Genomic DNA, 19531 nt, shown 5'->3' on the forward strand with positions numbered 1-19531 from the left:
TGTGGCCTTTGGACTGAGTCCAAGTTTTTACAGAATAAATCCTGTCACCTTTCCCTGTTTTTACATTGGATCCCTGCACTATCACCCTTTCTTGTCCCAGGGTGTGACACTGGAGTCCCTGAACCATCATTTCTGCCTTGAAGTGTCCTTCCCTTAGTTTGCCCAAGGCCTTTTCTCCTATGCTCTGAGCCTCAGCTCCTTTCTCTACATTCACTCTCCTAGTCTGCCCACTCCCTCTCCCCTAGGTCAGCTTTTTCTGAAGAGCAAAGGTTTGGGGGTGTGGGAAGTGGGGGGATGCTATGGGTTGGGCTCTTTAGCCTCCATCCTCCCAATGCATTGCTCTTTGTCCCCTCCCCATAGGTTGGAAATTCCCAAGGACACAACCCACTCTTTGCTGTTCCCCTATTGGCATGATGGCCCCTCAGCATTACCTCTTTTTCCCCCAGACATGCCCTATTGAGCGATCATCCTCATCTGCCTTACTGTGGTCCTGGGGCTGTGCTACTGGGGTTTAGCCTAATAGTGCTTCTTTAGGGAACCCCTAAGAGCCAGTAAGGACTCTGTGTGTGTATCAGCATTTGTGTGGGGGGAATTGTGGGGAAGGAAACAAGAGGAGAGTATCCCTACAAGATAAAGTTTTTGTGGTGGCCCTGTGCAAAGATGACTATATTTCGAGCCAGAAGACTTGGGTTCAAATTCTAATAATATATGTGACCATCATCAAGTCCCCTCTATGGGTTTCAGTTTCCTTATCTATAAAATGAACAGATGGGATCAGAGAGCCTCCAATATCCCTCCCAGTGCTATATTTGTGATCTCATGATCCAATATGCTTGTCAGACCATGAGTGAGTATGTATATATGAGAATGCAAATGTGGTTACAGCTACATATATGCATCTGATTGGAGAGGAGGAGAAGTCAATGTGAAGTTTAGAAAGTGTAAGGCACTAGGGTATGTGTCTATTCATAGATGAAGGCGGGTGTGTGTGCCTGAGTAAGAACTTGAGAGAACAGATTTTTGTGTGTCAGGAGAGATAAACAGAGTGAGAAAATGCATAGTCCCTGACATACAGTAGGTGTTTAACAAATTATATTGAGTAGAATTGAAAATGGAGGGACAGAGATGGAGAGAGAAGGAATCAGAAAGGGGCATAAACAGAGACCCAGCAGTTGGAAAGAGATGAAGATTGAAACAGAGATGGAGAAACGGGTAAAGATGAAGAGATAGGCTGAAATGGAGGCAGAAACTGGGCTAGAGAAACAGACAGAGAGAAAGAATGAATTTACTTAGGAGAAAGTTCCAGGTAGCCTTCCTTCAGACTCTCCCTATTACTTTTGTAATTAGTAGAGAGTTCTCTTAATGAGGCTCATGAATACTCTACCTATGTACCTTCTTCCTATGCCTGGCTGGAGGTTTGGGGGTAGGGGCTGGGCAGAAATGTACAAAGCTAGCAAGTAAGACCATTTCCAATAACCTAGGGTGCTGTTTGTGCTCCTAGGGTTCACCAGAGCTTCCTTTATGCCCCTTATGGGGAGCAAACTGGGTCCAAAGCTATGCACAAGAGGCTGTCAGCATTGGTCATGCCCCTATAACTCCTGACCATCCTCTATCCCTCAATCCTGTACAGGTCACCATGTGCCTGCAAAAAACAGAAGAGGATTACGATCTCCAAAGGCAGAAAATTCATTAGTAACAGACTATAATAAAGATGTAGCTAAGTGAATCCAGACACCACACTAGAGTGAACTCAGCTTGAGCTGGAATAAACACTGAGTCTCACCCATGTTGGATTGGCCAGAACACCAACTCTGCCTCTTTCTTACTATTTGCCCTGGTGTGGGTGACACCAAAGAAGGGCCCACTGAAGGAACTGAGGAGAGAGAAGTCACTCCCCCAGGGTCTAGGGTCCAGTATACCTCCTCCAGAGTCATCAAAGTTCTCTGGCAGTCTGCCAGGCTCTCATATGTACCCATTCAATTGCCAAAATCGAGGAAGCCAATCTTAGAGGATAAAGGAAAAGCCCAGAGCCCATACTGATTCTGAACACAATGGTTGGGCTAAGTGACCAGATAAGCACCCCTGAAAAACCAGCTGACTAACAATTAGGCACCACTGGAGTAAGCAGAAGACATTGCATGCATCTGTACCAGAAGTCTTCCAATCTGCACACAGCCTCCCTTTACTCTCATCCCCACTAGTCTATCACCATCGTACAGGAGTAATAAGGGTGTAGTTTCTTCAGGCCACTTCCCAGTAGCAAAACTGGGGCTAACTGATCAAGTTTCTCACATCTCCAAGGAGTGGGTTTAGTTCCTTAAAGAAAAAAAAAACACTTTTATGCCTCTATCCCCCACTGAAAAATCACCCCAAAATCCCTTGTAACCAATATCCTGAGTCAAGCAACACAATTTTCCACACTGACCAAGTATCTAGATGTGCACTTTGTCACCTTTGTGAGGAGATGGATAGATAACCCACTTCATCACTGATACTCTTATTACTGACTGTATGAATGAGAGTTCTTAAGGTCTTTTCAAGTTCTTTATCTTTACAATGTTGTTGTGTAAAATATAAATACTTCCGGGTCTGCTCATTTGGATCTGTTCATATAAATATTCCCAGGTTTCTCTGACCCTTTTGTTATTTCTTCCAAGGCGTTCATAGTCCATGACATTCATTGGGCTAGAATTTGTTCAGACATTACTTTCACTCAGCCAGAAGGTTGATTGTGCCAACCTCAATAACCCAGAGTGCACATGGCATGCCAGCAAGTTGTTGCCTGACTGCTATCCTTCTGTGGATAGGAGGTGCCTTGGGACAAGGTTTGCTATTCTCCATCCAGACAATCCTCAAATGAATTTATTCTATGTATGAGAATTTGTGGTTTTGAGAGTTTTCAATGAAAGAAAAAGAGCTCAGTGGTCAAGTTGACGGAGATAAAATCACCTTGCAATTAGCACTGAAATAAAAATTTCATGCTTCATGGATTGACATTTTGGTAGAAGTCTCAAACCAGATTTCATGATGTCTATTCTCTGTGTTATAAAGTTTCCAGATTTGCAAACCCTAATTTGATTTCATAGGAATCCCTCCCAGGCCAGAATTCCCTACGGAATTTGTCCTAGATGTCAGAATTCCTGCTTATAACTCTGCCACATGGTTGGTTGGTTGTTGTCCTTTGTCTTTGAAGAGGAACAAAATGAAATCACCATTGCAGAAATTTCAATGCATCCCACTGTGGCTTTTCAGACCAATATGAATTAGGAATGCTCTACCACAGGTTGGGCACAGATACTCCATGTGAATATTTGGGGTGAATATCCCAAATTTGTGTGTGCTGTGTTTACTTTGTGCTGTCTCAATTCTGCTTTGCTCAAAGAGCACAGCACCTTTTCTTATGTGGGCATGCCATGCTGAGCAGTCCTGTGCCAGTGTTTCCCTTGTTGCACAGTCAAATCCAAAGTTCTTGAGAGAGTCCTTGTATCATTTCTTCTGGCTACCATGTGATTGCTTGCCCCATGTAAGTTCTCCATAAAATAGTCTTTTTGGAAAGCACACATTTGGCATTGAACAATGTGGCCAGCCCATCAGAGTTGCGCTCTCTGAAGCATAGTTTGAATACTTGGCAGTTCAGCTCAAGCAAGAACTTCAATGTCTGGTACCTTATCCTGCCAAGTGATCCTCAGAATCTTCCTAAGACAGTTCAAATGGAAAAGATTCAATTTCCTGGTATGGACCAAAGAAAGGAAAGGACCTGCCCTCAAGATCACACAGCTAGTTAAGTGTCAAAAATAGACTATGAAGCCAAGTCCTCTGCGTCCAGGGCCCACATTTACTTGGGAATCACAGAACTAGAAGTGACCTCAGAATGTATCTAGTCCAATTCTTCAGCAAGGCAGTGATCTCTCTCAATTCTAGGGAGGGGAGGATGCTCCAGTTGGCTCACTTATTCATTCAACAAACATTTGTTAAACATTTACTGCATGCACAGTTCTATGTTGGATATGGTTGAGGGCAGAGAGAAGACAGTATCCACTGAAACTCTTAAACTTTTCATCTTATGGACTCCTCTGGGAGTCATGTAAAACCTGTGGACCTTATCCCATAAGAATATTTTTAAATGTATAAAATAAAATACATAGGATTGCAAAGAACTACCCCTCCCACACAAAATAGAGGATTACATAGGATTTTTAAAAAGATGTCTTCTTTCCATTCAAGTTGATGGAATCCCCTGAAATCCATTCATGGACTAATGGACCCTTTAACTCCAATGGACCAGGCTAAGAACCTCTGGGCAAGACATGATTCCAGTTCTCATGGGCCATAGTCTAATCAATAGAATGAGACAGAGAGGTATTTCTACAGCTAAGTAGCTGTACTTAATTCCAGATTCTGGCAAGTTCTCTGTCCTAGGAAGCTAGCTAGAAACAGAGATAAGGGAATTCAGGTGGATAAACGGCTCTTGTCACAGGATATACTTAAGGGAGAGGATCTCTAAGCACCCATAAAGCTGCCAAACACATAGACAGGAAAGATGAAAAGTTGAAGTTATAGGAGAGTAAGAATCAATGTATTGGGAGCCAGAGATAATGGGTTCAAATCTTGACTCTTTTACTACCTAAGTGATCTTGGACAAGGTTCTTACTCCAGTCCTCAGGTTCTTCATCTATCAAAGGCAGAAGTTGAGCTGGATGACCTGCAAAGCCCCTCCCAGCTCTAAACCTATGAAACCTCAAGAGACCATTTGGCACCCAACCTAGGAAGAAAGGATGGAACCTCTCACCAGCTAACTTGACCTTGACCCTAACTAGCCCTTCTGCTTGTGGGTGTGGATCTGGTGCTCTCTTTCCTAGACTGTCAGAGTTCAAAGAAAGCCCAAATGTTGTCCAAATGCAGGAATCACCTCTGCTGAAAGTTTTTCGTTCTCTTGACCTCTGCCCTTGGGGCATTAGAGTTTACTTAATGTAGCCTAAGACTGTCTTTGCTCTCTCAGAAGTTATGTTACACTTGGATAAACATGGTCATACATACTCAGAAGGAAGGGCAAGATCTCCCTGTCTCTTCTCTTCCAAGAATCAGCAGGAAAAAATGATTATAACAATAGTGGAGGTTTCGTTCATTCATTTATTTATTCGTTTGATAAATATTCATGAAGTGCTAGTGTGAGCAGGATCCTGTCACCCGTGCTTGGTGAGGTACAAAGTCAACACAATCTGTCCCTATAGGTGAGTAGGGAGATAAGACACATGTAGAGACCCCAGGAATGGAGGGGGCTTCAGAGGTCATCTAATACATCTCCCTCCTTTTACAAATGAGGAGAGTGAGTCCCCAAGATCTGTCCAACATCTCACAGATTGACATTAATGGAGGAATAAGAATTTGAACTCGGGCCCTCTGACTAGAAACTTAGAATTCTTTTTATTGCATTGCGTTCCTCCAACATTTTCTGACTATGCCAACATTAATTTCTCATCTGATCCTTCCAAGAATCCCATCATATCATAGTAACAATGTCAACCATAACAAGCCACTGATATTGTGCCTTAAAGTTCACAGTGTGTTTTCCCCACAATAAGCTAGGTCATTCAGATGTTCCCTACATGATAAATTCTTCCTGGAAGGATCATTTTTTTTTTCTACCTGAGCTGCCCAGTGTAGGTAGGTAGTAGTCATTAGATCTGACAAGTCTTAGGAAGCTATCTAACACAGCCTATTTGCATGTCCTAAGATGCCAACCAACTCTCTGTTGCTCATGTCATGTTAACAGATGGTCACCTTAATCAATGAATTAGTAAGAAGCCATGAATCATCATTACGTAGGTCAGATAGATTGCATGAGCAACAGCAAAGATTGTAGTCTGTCTGCTTAATCTCCAAGCTGCTTTTCTGCAGAGATCATGGCTTTACAGATTTACAATTTTTCTAAAGCCTTATACATGGTAGGTGTGAAGTGAGTTACTTCTTGGTGTATTTTTATAAGTCTGGTTGAACTGTAGGTGTAGGAAGCAGAGGAGAGCAAGACTATATTGATCCTTGGAGAAAGAGGAAATCACCAAAAGGTTGGATTGTGTAACTCTAGCAAGCCTGGGTGCCTTTTCCTTTGTGAAAGAGCCCCATTCAGGACGTATTATAAGTCTGAAGAATTCCATCAGAATAACTGGAGGTAGGAGTCCCCAGAGGAAACAACTACTTGATGCTTTGGCTAAATGGAAACCTGTCCACTTGTGATGGGGGCTAGTGGCTACCCAGAGTATGCTTCTAAACCTGGAGGGTCATATGGGTTTCTGGAGAAAATGTTAATGTTCATCCTTCCTTGCAAAAGACCGTGCCATCAGAGAAATAACAACATGACTTGCACTTGACTTTGTTTTGAGTGAGGGAGGGCTGTGCAGGTCACCAGCCTCACTTCTCCTCCAGAGCCATTTGAATCCAGTGATCATCAGGGTGACTGGAGATGACCCAGGATGAGGCAATTGGGGTTAAGTGACTTGCCCAAGGTCACACAGCTAGTGAGTGTCAAGTATCTGAGGTGAGATTTGAACTCAGGTCCTCCTGACTCCTGCTCTATCCACTACACCACCTAGCTGCCCCCTTTTGGAGAAGGTGAAAATCTAGTGAAGGGGAAAATGGAAGGTGCCTTGGTAGTTTATAGACTCAAAGATAATTTCTTTGCAAATTGTTTTTTGCAATTTAAAAAATCCTGTCCTACTGTCAACATCATGTTAGCCTGCATTTGCATTTGTATTTGCATTTAAAAGCCCTTTTTCTATTCTGTGGTGGCTTAAGATGAGTCAAAACTTAAAGAAAACTAAAAACCACTAGGTGGTGGCATAACAAGTCAAATTCTAATGTTCTGGGAGGAGCCCTGGGTTACAGCAAAGCCCTGCCCCCACATAAGGTGTTGTATGAGAAGCCCTCAAAATTGAACTCAGTCCATATTAATCCAGAGCTAATTTTCTATACCAGTAAAAGACTTCAGGTTAATTTGAGGGCTTGTCCAGAACATTTAATTTGTGTGTATGAGTTTAATTTTGAGGCCCCTCAAAATTGTGCCATACAGATTTGGAGGACCTATCTAGGACCACTGTTTCCTGTTGGGGATAAGGCTTCTTTCCCTCATTTGTTGTTATGTGATCTTTTTTCAGTCATGTCCAACTCTTATTGACCACATTTAGGGTTTTCTTAGCAAAGATACCAGAGTGAGTTGCCATTTCCTTCTCCAGCTACATCCTCCAGATGAGGAAACTGAGGTAAACAAGATGAAGTGACTTACCCAGGGTCACGATTTGAACTCAGGAAGATGTCTTCCTGACTCCAGGCCCCACACTCTGTGCATTATACCACCTCACTGCTTCTTCACTCATAGTGGCCAAGTTTAGACAGACTCTTCTGATCAGCATAGCAGGAACAAGCACATCCTCCAAAATAACTATGGATCTGACCACCACATATTTAGTAAAAAACAGCTCTGACAAGGTTTAGGGGTGCTATGGACCCCAAAATATCAACACACCAGGTCCTGCTTGAATGAATTCGACTCAAACCTTCTTAAACCAAAGGAAAACTGTTTAGTAAAGATTCACCATACTGGGTTGACTCTTAAGGAGCCTAAGCATTTGTAACACTTGTATTCACACGGGAGCCAGATAAAATCTCAGCTAGACAGAGCCTGAGCTGGATTGAATATAAGCACCTTTGTAGAGGCAAGATGGAACTTAAATACAGAAAAGACTATAGGAGGGATGTGGGGGTGGTCTGGTAGTCTAGGGTGATGGGAGGAGGGGTTGAGGGAGTGTCTTGAGGAGAAGTCCAGGAAGGGAATGACTGAAAACAGCTGGAGGCAATCAGGAGATATCAGACAATGGAGGGCTTGGGTGGGAAGCAGGTGGGGCAATCCAGAAGTCTGGATAGGGGCAGTATGGGAATGACCGGTACCCTGGGGTGAATACTGATAGACACCAGGGAGGATCTTGATGGGAGTGGTCAGCAGCCTGGGGAAATGGGGTTTTGATGGGATCAAGGGTGGGGAGTGCAACAGAGACCAGGGGACAGAAGCCCATGGGCTTCCAGAGACTGCCTGAACAAATGGGAAGATTAGATTTGAGTAAGAAAGACCAGATTAAGTGGGAAGATTCAAGGGGAGCTCAAGGAGGCTCCCACAGTCTGAACCCCACGAGCTCCACTACCAAAACCCCTGCTCTGTTGCCTTAGAGTGCCCATATTTCCCAAATTTCAAACAGACACATAGCCATATAGACAAATGCCATTCCTTTTCCAAAGGAGGGGGAGAAAGGGGGGGCTTATTTAGCACCTTCCCAGAGTCCTTGTCTGGCCAAACAAACTCTTCCAGTCTGTAAGCCCCAAAGTAAAACCCACACCTCAGTCTTTATTCACTTTTTAGAGCCAGAGGGCATCAGTTCCTTGAGCAACAAAATTAAAAATAGGCGTGGACCTTACAAATCTTCCCAGGTCTGACCAAGGTTGGGAAGGCTCCTCCTCAGTCACTTTCTAATACAGACATTATACTTCTTGATAATACTAAAACAAAAAGCAGAAAATCCTACTTTACTTACCATTACAACTCCTAGGTTGGTAGCCTGAAGGCCTGGCAGGACAGCGTTAGCCACTGCAGTCACAGAGAGGTTAGGAGGGGAGGATTGTCTAAGCGGAAAGAGGATGAGCTAAGTTGGGGACATGTTGAATTGAAGATGCCCTATATTCATAAACAAATGTATTTCATGGCAACTTATCATCATCATCATCATCATCATTTCAGCGAACATTTGTTATTTATGTCTTACTATGGTACATTTCTGTTCTATTATAAATGATAATATATCATTATATTATTAAGTGATCACATAAGTTACTGTATAAATCATTACACAAAGTAGATAACAATGTATCATACAACATAGAACATGTTTATAATAGATTATGTTAACATGTATTGATGAACACCTTACAGTTTGTATAAATCCCTTACAAATGTCTTAGTCCTAGGCTCACAGCAACCCCGAGAGGTAAATACTACAATTATACCGATTGTGCAGATGAGGAAACTGAGGCAGACAGAAATTAAGGGACTTGTCCTAAGTGTCTGATGTATAGACATTACAGGTAGACCTGCCATGAGACATGTTACATTTTGATTTGGCCATTTGCCCTCTAAGATAATCTTCTTACTTGTTTTTCAAAGATATCTATGTATGTATGTGTGGTAAAGGAAACACACAGTGAGGGTAGAGTCAGAACCTTGAGCTCTACCCCAGTCACAGAGGCAGTGGCTGGGTTTGAGAAATTGGGGTGGAGGTAGGGAATCCCAGAGAAGGTCCTGGGAAATCTTGTTTACTCACAGGACTTTTCCTTCTATTTTTCAGCCTGTCAACAAGGCCTAAGCTGGGTCCTTGGAGCTTCCCAAACTTTCTAGGTGAGATTGTCAGGATCCTTGAATGAAGGAGAGAGAGATGCTTTTGCCCAAAGGGAGTTAGCAAAGTGTAACTTTTCCCGGTTATGGATAGTTAATGTGATTTGAACAAATTGCTACTCCAGGGAGAACAGGGGCTTCTGGGTTTGTTAAAAGGCCCCCTAGCAGTGACTCAAACCTTAGCTCTAATTAGGCTCTCACAAAACAGGTAGGGTGCCCTCAGAGACCTGGGATCCAGCAGGGGAGATTTACCAAAATTCATCTCTTGTCAGATGATTCTAGACATAACACCACCACCATTACCTTCTGTTGACCTGAAAACTTAATTAGAGAAAAGGCAACGGGCTAAATGCATACATTTTATGATTTAATTAATTAATTGATCAATTCCCTATTAAAGACAACGGTAACATAATGCATTATGGAGCCAGAAATGTTCTGGCTACCCAGTGCAGAAATCTTCTGGCTTATATACATTTTGCCGTGAGAAAGGAACTCTCCTAGTTGAACAAATCATAAATTTAGTAAGACAAGACAATTAACAAAGTAATGTTGGTCAGGCCTTGGGATTCCAGCTGGGTAAACATATGTCTCGGTGATAAAGAAGGAAATCCCACCACTAGTAAGTGGCAGGCTTCCTGCCCTAAACAGATAACTGACATAGGAAAGGGTAAACAAAGTTCAATAGAAATTATGACCTAAGATGTCTATATTTTCTTTACCATTAATATGCCATAGATAATAAGATACAAAGGAAAGTCCCATTATTCAAGATATAGTGTCTTAGGTTAAAGGTCTCCTAAGGAATGTAGAGTCAGCCTTGGCTGGCTTTTGCTGACATAGGAAGAGGTACTCTCTGAGTTTACTTCAGAGAGAACAAAGAGATTATTCCAAAATTTTATATTAAACATTATCACTTCCCAATAAAACAGATATTTGTTTGGCAGTGTCCCGGCTTCAAAGGACGTTCTATATCTTATCTCATTTACCCCTCAGGGCAGATATGTGTGGTGGGATCTAGAGATATCATTAAGTATAACGGGAACTGGTCAATGACAAAGCATGGTTCTGAAAACCCATGATGATGGGTAATAGAGAGGACCTGCTCTGATTCGCAGCATGCCCAGAGATTCTGGAGCTGTTTCCTCTCTACTTATCCCACAGTTAAGAAAAGTTGCTGTTGGTTTTTTTAATTGGCCACTGAGCTTGATCTGAGGCTATACACAAAAGCCACCAGTAGAACAACTTGGCCTTTCCCTCTCTTTGTGGTGACATTTGATAGAGAAGAAATGCTTTAAACCTCCAAACAGGGAGAGAGTAGCAGAAGCTACAGCAGCCTGCTACTGCTACCAACTATCTTCCACTCCATCTACCACATGACCATGAAAATGTGGTGTCACTGTTACTGTCTCTGTTGTATTGAGTCTTCCCTCATCCTAGATGAGTATTAGAGATGGAATGACCTGAGTGCATCTACTTCCCAGAAGCTTACAGCATTTCTTTGTTCTCACTCAAATGCTGCCACAGAGAAGATAGCATCTGTCTGTCTGGGACTTTTGCCCACACATTCAAGTCCATCTCAGAAGACAATCAGAAGGCTTTTCATTGCCACATTGTAAATGGACAGGAAGCAGTTACAGAATGTCTGTACATGCTCTGTAGCAAGAGTTAAACCCTTCTATTGGTCACCATCATGCATTTCTGGAAAGAAGCTCACCAAGCCTCATGTGGCTAGAAACACATATTTCAAATGGGGCTAAAGATTACATTCTTGAAGACTTCCAAGATGGTAGAGAGAAAGCACTCAGCTGAGCTCTCCCAACCTGGTCACCATGAGGCCATAAATACATGGCATTTTTGTCTTCTCTGCTGTTTTGTTTTTTTTTTTTGTCTAACATAGTTAGAATAGATCTTGTGAGCTAGATTTAGGGTGGCTGCAGCAGCTAAGATAAGGTCATTCCATCTCTAATACTCACCTAGGAGGAGGGAAGGCTCAATATAACAGAGACAGGAACAGTGTCACCATATTTTCATGTCCTTGTGGCAGACAGATGGAATGGGAGATAGTTGGTAGCAGTAGCTGAGCTCTCCCAACATTCTCTTGCAAGAATGGTAGAGCAAACAAACTGTCAGAGTGAGATATTTTTCCAGCCTAAGACAATGTAGGAGGTTGCAAAGAGAGATCAAGGAGGTGGAGGTGGAATCTGGCCCAGACCCCAGGTGAATGAAACAGCAGTGGTGGGACCAGGTGGGAGTGACAAAAAAGCAGAGGCAGCTTCAGGAGCTCTCAAAGACACTAAGGGCATTGGATAATTGGTTAGAAAAATATTACACAGGACTTGGCTGGCACTGGCTAGATCTGGCACTGATTGGCAACTTTCTTACCCATATGCAATTCTGGGTCACAGTACTAGGGCAGAGAAAAGCCTTGAAGCACAAGGGAGCAGGCTCCCAGGTTGCAATTCGAAATCAATGAGAATGCTAGCATTTGTGGCTATAGGGGGACCAGGAACCCTTCCTGGTGAAAGAACATAGGGCAAAGCCAGGAGAACAGGAACCATACCTCTCCCAGACTCAAACCACCTTGGAAGCACTAAAAACTTGCAAAACCCCAGAACCAGCTCTTAAAAGAGCAGCATAAAAAAGCCTGAAGCTCAGTGTCTCCTATCCTGAGGTGACCAACTTTATTATAAATTTGAAAGTCAAGAAAAAGGTTGTTGCTGCTGCCACATGTGTGGGCTCTGGATAAGCTGTTACAAACTCCTCCTGCTGACCTCCTAAGTTTTCCTTCACCTGAAAAAATGTCTTAGCCTGACCTTCTATTAGCTCTGCTTGCTGTATTTCAGGTGTTGTTTTAAAGTTATTAAGAGGAGAATGTTGAGAATTCAAGTGGTTGCTCTAATGTGCCAACTTGGCCAACTCCCGGGATATACATAGCTAATGATCATAACTGAATGTGAATGAATTTAACAATAAAATAAAAGAGGAGAGCATAATGGATTAGAACCAGAAACCAACAATATGGTGTTTCAAGAAACATACTTGAGGGGGGCAGAGCCAAGATGGCGGAGTAGAAACACACAAATACGCTAGCTCCGAACCCACAGCCCATGAAATATCTGTAGAAAAGAGCTGCCAATAAATTCGGGAGCAGGGGAAGCCATAGAACAGCGGAGCAGATGTGATTTCTGTTCCAGAGAGCCTGAAAACCTCTTGCGCTGCGGACATGGAGCTGAGCCCAGCCCTGCATTGACCACCCAGCGCCGAGAGGAGCAGATCCGAGCAGGCTTCAGGGACAGAATCTCCAGCAGCCATGTGGGTCCCTCCACCCACAGGTGACAAGGGTCGGTGAGAGGCTCTCTTCGCTGGTTCAAGAGGGGAGTGGGGAGCCCCCATGACTCAGGCCCCCTCGGGAAGCACCAGCAGAGGTGGGAGCAGACCAGGGCTCCCCAAGCTGGCAGGAGCCCGGATCCATTGTTGAAGGTCTCTGCATAAACCCCCTGAGGGAACTGAGCCCATGAGGCGGCCCTGCCCTCACCCAGGCAGCGGAACTTGATATCACACTGAATAGCAGCCCTGCCCCTGCCCAAAGACCTGAGGCTGGAAAAGCAGCATTTGAGTCTCAGACCCCAAGCGCTGGCTGGGAGGATCCAGAGGCGAGGTGGATATGAGGAGAATATTCAGAGGTCAAGTCACTGGCTGGGAAAATGCCCAGAAAAGGGAAAAAAACCCAAAACTATAGAGGGTTACTTTCCTGGTGAACAGGTTTCTCCTCCCCTCCTTTCTGATGAGGAAGAACAATGCTTACCATCAGGGAAAGACACGGAAGTCAGGGCTTCTGCATCCCAGCTCACTCAATGGGCTCAGACCATGGAAAAGCTCAAAAAGGGCTCAGAAAATTTTGAAAATTATGTTAGAGGACTGGAGGAAAAACTGGAAAGAGCAATCAAAGACATGCAAGCAAAGTATGAACAGCAGATCAGTACCCTGCTAAAGGAGACCCAAAAAAATGCTGAAGAAAATAACAGCCTGAAAAATAGGCTAACTCAATTGGCAAAGGATGTTCAAGAAGCCAATGAGGAGAAGAATGCTTTCAAAAGCAGAATTAGCCAAATGGAAAAGGAGATTCAAAAGCTCACTGAAGAAAATAGTTCTTTCAAAATTAGAATGAAACAGATGGAGGCTAACGACTTTATGACAAACCAAGAAATCACAAAACAAAACCAAAAGAATGAAAAAATGGAAGATAATGTGAAATATCTCATTGGAAAAACAACTGACCTGGAAAATAGATCCAGGAGAGACAATTTAAAAATTATGGGCCTACCTAAAAGCCATGATCCAAAAAAGAGCCTAGACATCATCTTTCATGAAATTATCAAGGAAAACTGCCCTGAGATTCTAGAACCAGAGGGCCAAATAAATATTCAAGGAATCCACAGAACACCGCCTGAAAGAGATCCAAAAAGAGAAACTCCTGGGAACATTGTGGCCAAATTCCAGAGTTCCCAGATCAAGGAGAAAATATTGCAAGCAGCTAGAAAGAAACAATTCAAGTACTGTGGAAATACACAAGATCTAGCAGGTTCCACATTAAGGGATCGAAGGGCGTGGAATAGGATATTCCAGAAGTCAAAGGAACTAGGACTAAAACCAAGAATCACCTACCCAGCAAAACTGAATATAATACTTCAGGGGAAAAATTGGTCTTTCAATGAAATAGAGGACTTTCAAGCATTCTTGATGAAAAAACCAGAGCTGAAAAGAAAATTTGACTTTCAAACACAAGAATGAAGAGAAGCATGAAAAAGTAAATAGCAAAGAGAAGTCATAAGGGACTTTACAAAAGTTGAACTGTTTACATTCCTACATGGAAAGACAATATTTGTAACTCTTGAAACTATTCAGCATCTGGGTACAGGGTGGGATAACACATACACACACACACACATAGAGACAGAGTAAACAGAGTGAACTGAAGAGGAGGGGATCATATCTTAAAAAAAAAATGAAATCAAGCAGTGAGAGAGAAATATATTGGGAGGAGAAAGGGAGAATTGGAATGGGGCAAATTATCTCTCATAAAAGAGGCAAGCAAAAGACTTTTTAGTGAAGAGAAAAAGAGGGGAGGTGAGAGAAAAACATGAAGTTTACTCTCATCACATTCCACTAAAGGAAGGAATAAAATGCGCACTCATTTTGGTATGAAAAGCTATTTTACAATACAGGAAAGTGGGGGATAAGGGGATAAACAGGGTGGGGGGGACAATGGAAGGGAGGGCATGGGGAGGAGGGAGCAATTTCAGGTCCACACTCATGGGGAGGGACAGGATCAAAAGAGAGAACAGAAGTAATTGGGGGCAGGATAGGATGGAGGGAAATATAGTCTTATACAACTCGACTATTATGGAAGTCATTTGCAAAACTATACAGATGTGGCCTACATTGAATTTCTTGCCTTCCAAAGGGAGGGGGTGGGGAGGAAGGGAGGAAAAGAAGTTGGAACTCAAAGTTTTAGGAACAACTGTCAAGTACTGTTCTTGCCGCTAGGAAATAAGAAATACAGGTAAAGGGGTATAGAAAGTTATTTGGCCTAACAGGACAGAGGAGAGGATGGAGACAAGGGTACAGAGGAATGATGGAGGAGAGAGCAGATTGGAGATGGGGGCAATTGGAATGCTCGGTGTTTTGGGGTGGGGAGGGGACAAGGGGGGAGAATATTTGGAGCCCAAAATTCTGTGAAAATGAATGTTAAAAGTTAAATAAAAAAAAAAAAGAAACATACTTGAAATGGAAAGATACAGAGTTAAAAAGAAGCTAGTGCAGAATCTTTTATTCTTCTGATTAAGTACTGATTAGGAAACAATCATGATCTCAGGCAAAGTAAAAGCAAAAATAGGTGTAATTAAAAGGGGTAAATGGGGAAGCTATACTCTGTTGAAAGATATCATACATTATGAATGAATATCAATACTAAACATCTATGTGCCAAATGGCATAACTTCTAAACTCTTAAAGGAAAAATGAAATTAAATTAGAGAGAAATAGAGAGTAAAATTATAATAGTGGGAGACCTTAATTTACCCCCTCTTGGGTCTCCATAAATCAAAAATCTTTCTGGCAATGACTAAGAGAGAGACCTGTGTCCCTCTGTGATTGTCACAAGACAGCTTATTTCCTTTTCCATTATACAGATGGACAATGGAGGCATCCTTGACCTCCTGGAGGATAATCCCCTCTTACAATATAACCTGGAAAATTTCAATCAGCTTTTATAAGAGGAGTGGTGCCCCTCTCTTGTAAATATCAGCTGGAACAGAATCAGCATCAGGTGCTTTGCCACAGGACAGCAGCCTAATGACATTCAAAAACTCTTCTTCAAGGCAAATGTTAGTCATCCCTTCATCTAACTGATATGCCAGAGGAGGTTGATCTTCACTCACCTCAGTCATGTCTGACTCTGTTGCCCCTGTTGGGGTTTTCTTGGCAGAGATATTGGAGTGGTTTGACTTTTCTTTCTCCAGCACATTTTACAGATGAGGAAATGAGGAAAACAGGGTGAAATAACTTGCCCAGGGTAACAGGGCAAGGAAGTAAGTGTTTAAGGCTGGTTTTGAACTCATGAAGATATCTTCCTGATTCCAAGCCTAGTGCTCTATCCACTGCATCACCTAGCTGCTCCAGGAGAGGTAGGGTGGGAATAATTGAAAATGCTAAGTAATCTAAGGAGAAAATCTAGGATTTAGGGCAAGAAAAGACCTTTGGAGTCATCTAATCCAACTAATCCAGCTGGCTCTTTTTATCCCGAAGGCAACAAGCCAAGAATGTTACATGACCCAAGAGGACATAGGGAAGTAACTAAAGCCAAGATCTGAACCCTGGTCTTCTGAAAGTTATGTTTGTTCCTTTGTTCTAAGCTTCCTCCTTTCTATGTAGCTTTGGAAGATATGTCATGTTCGAGTTAAAGTCAAGTCAGTCCAACAAGTGTTCATTCACTCATTCATTCATTTATTATTTTCCAAACAGTGAATCTGGGTGGGATTCTTGGCGGCTCAGAACGGACTGTCAAGGACGTGACCTCCCGCGGCGAGGAGACTAGAAAGGCGGGAGGGTCCTTGTGATTCTGAGCTCTGAGCCGCGGGCACTTTGAGGGAGTGGAGGCAGCTAGGACAGGGAAGTGGGAGGGCAGGGCCCCAGGGCCTCCACAGTCTCACCTGAGAGGCGGGGGCCTCTGAGGTTACCGCGTTCTAGGTCCACGCCTTGGTGGATCGCCCTGGGCCACTCCTCTAGCCAGACAGTGGAAGAGCTGCGCTCCAGTAGACGCGGACGCGCCCCACACTTCCCACACCAGAATCTGTCCCTCATCCTGTCCCTCGGCTCCCCATCCCCTCTCCCCAAATCCTCGGCCCCCCACACCCCCCGCTAGCCCCTCACCACACAGCCCAACACCACACCACAGCGCCGACCCCGTTCCGCCCAGAGCACTGGGGCTTAATCTTCTTTTCTGGCTCTGGCCCACTCGGGAGCATCAGGGGTCACTGGTTTCCTCCAATCGCCTCGAATCCACTTCCCCCGGGGGATCGCGAACAGTAAGGGCCTCGCAGGGAACCAGACACAAACAGGGACTAGACAACCAGGGAAAGTTCCAAGTTCCCGAAGTCACAGGCTCAACAAGGAGGGCACCCGAATGCCAATGCGCACGCGCCCGCTAAATGATCTATCCCTGCTCCCCCTTAAAAGGAATGGAGCCAGTTCTGCTCCGTCCAGTCCAATGGAACCTGCCCCAGTATCCCCACCCCATCCCACCCAACAATCCCACGGACACTGTCCCACAGGAGCCTCCTTCCCCGCCCCAGTGAGTCCCCAGCCCCATTCTCCATGACCATTTAAGATGGGTCAGGTCCTTTCAGATCTGCTCACGTCCTAACGCTCCTAATGCGTGATGATCCCTACATACCCCACTCGTGTCCCCCCACTGACCCCATCCCGGGGACACATACAGGATTCTGCAACAGCAGTAGCCTCTTCAGGAACACCACCGTCACTTGGCAGAGGATCTAGAGCCGGTTGGTAGAAGCTCACCTTGGAAACTGGCGACGTCTGCAACCCAGTGCTTGATGTGGTGCTGTTGTTGATTAGATGGTGTAAACTTGAAAGTGCGTCCAGTGGGTGCACCCTGCCACCCTGCCAGCTGGTAAACATTTACCAGCACAACCCGGATTCAGACCGGAAGAACGAGGCTGGGTTTTGGTTTTGGTCGACACCTCTGTTTATATCGGAGTAGGGAAATTCCTATGAGAAGAACCTCCCTCGACCTATGAAGATCAGCCTCACTTCCGCAACTCGGGGATGGTTCCAGGGCCAACCTGTCTTCACCGCGATGCTTCCGCTCCTTTGAGTATGATTGGGTATGACTGAGCATCATTTGGGTACGACTGGGTGTCAGATCAAAAACTGCCCTCCAGGCAGAAAAACCTCAGTTCAGATCTTGTCTGGATTCTCTCCTATTATGCGACTTGGAGGAAGTCATTTCACCTGTCTGAGCCTCCAAAATCTAGAAAATGGGGGTAATTAATAATAATTCTGTTAACAACGTTTCACAGACCTCCAAAGTTAAAATGAGCTACGTATGTGCAAAGGAGAATCGTTAAAACATGGACGATGAGGAGCTATTACAGCTTCTGTTGGTCGGTGGAGTGCTGAAGTTCGGTAGTGAGCCGGTTGCCTGCAGCGTTCCAGCTGGGGCCGTTGGCCGCTAGTCTGGCGCTGTGAATTCGCACCTGGTCGCGAGCCTGCCTCGCGCCCTTCGCAACGCCCCTCTCCCCGCTCCCTGCTGTCCAGTTGGAAGCCGTTGCCCTGAGTTCGAAGGAGACTTCTCCAGACTCTTCCCCTGGGACATCCCTGGAGCCTGCAACCAGCGGCGGGATGAAGCACCTGCCTTATTTCTGCAGGGCTAAAGTGATGAGGTCGTGGCTCCAAGCAGCTTGGCATCCCCACAGCTACTTTCCTGGCCAAGTAGTAGATAATCTCCCAAGTCATTTATCTACTGGAATTTACTACGGTTGGGCAACCGTTGCAAAGGCAGATGTCCAGAAGATGGTTTGAAGCCTAGGATGGAACCCATTCTACAAGAATACTAAAAAATCGATGGAAACTCTCACAGATAACCTTCAAAGAGAATTTCTATGGGGAAATCCTTAGTATAATCTTAACTGGTTACACCAGACCAGAGAAAAACTTGAGTTCATTTGAAGACCTTATGTCAACAATTTAAGAAGCTAAGAGACAGCTGGATTTACCAGAACATTTGAAACTCAAAGAAGACAATTTCTTCCACGTGCCAGAAAGCGAAATAATGAGTAGCCATTGATCAAAAGGGATTTTATTTACTTGTTCATTTTTCCCTTGTATTGCCCTCCTCTTTATCACTGATGCAGCCCTGTATTTGTTTAGCTTAAGGGAATTCTCCCAATAGCTGTGAGCTAGTTTATATAGTACAATGCAGTTGCCATTTGATGCTTCAATTCACTTTACATTAAACCCATCATGCAGCAGTACCAAACAGGTTCATTTAGAAATCAAGAATTTTTTTAAATATACTGAACTGTACAGAAGCTTCTTCAAACACACTACAGTAAAAGCAGAGCAGAGCAGGATCTCAACTTTTTTTATAATGGAAATGATGAGAGCTGGAAGGAGGTTGTGAGACTCCCACAAAGACCGGGGTACCAGGAGCAGTTCATCTGGAAAAGAATTCACTGACTCAAGCATTGTTGAGGTCAAGGTAAAGACTTTTTATGGTTTTCAGCATGCAAGAGTTCTTGGGGAACTCTTAAAGGGGTACAGGGAAAGTTTATATAGGATATCCTACAGTATCACTTGTGCCAAATATGCTAACTAGATGTTTGGGGGTGGGATTAGGCAGTGGTTAAAGAGTGGTCAGTTCTTAAAGGAACATGCACTTTTGGTATCTGCTGCTCAGGTATTTTACCCAAAATTCACTGGGAAATAGCCAAAGGGGGAGCTACCTGGAGGGTGTGGTTTTAGTCCTAAAAAGTCACTAAGTCTACCAATGGTCAGAGCTAGCTCAGAAATACC

General features: G+C 43.9%; 1 long non-coding RNA gene and 1 pseudogene across 3 annotated transcripts in view; one reads left to right on the plus strand and one right to left on the minus strand.

Annotated features, from left to right (window-relative positions):
- The window catches only part of LOC140499509 (uncharacterized), a 130026-nt gene extending 111891 nt beyond the window's left edge, over positions 1 to 18135 (minus strand). Inside the window, exons 1-2 of one of the 3 annotated variants that reach the window (XR_011965472.1) lie at positions 17516 to 18135; positions 8580 to 8667 (exon numbers count right to left, since the gene is read on the minus strand). This is a non-coding gene — a long non-coding RNA (uncharacterized lncRNA). Of the gene's footprint in view, positions 1 to 8579; positions 16816 to 17515 lie in introns of those variants that run through there. The other 2 variants (XR_011965470.1, XR_011965474.1) reach the window with 2 other exon arrangements.
- Positions 18136 to 18175: 40 nt separating this feature from the next.
- The window catches only part of LOC140499508 (riboflavin kinase pseudogene), a 28189-nt pseudogene continuing 26833 nt past the window's right edge, over positions 18176 to 19531 (plus strand).

The sequence above is a fragment of the Notamacropus eugenii genome, chromosome 4 (genome assembly GCF_028372415.1).
Source record: "Notamacropus eugenii isolate mMacEug1 chromosome 4, mMacEug1.pri_v2, whole genome shotgun sequence".
Taxonomy (NCBI): Eukaryota; Metazoa; Chordata; class Mammalia; order Diprotodontia; family Macropodidae; genus Notamacropus; species Notamacropus eugenii.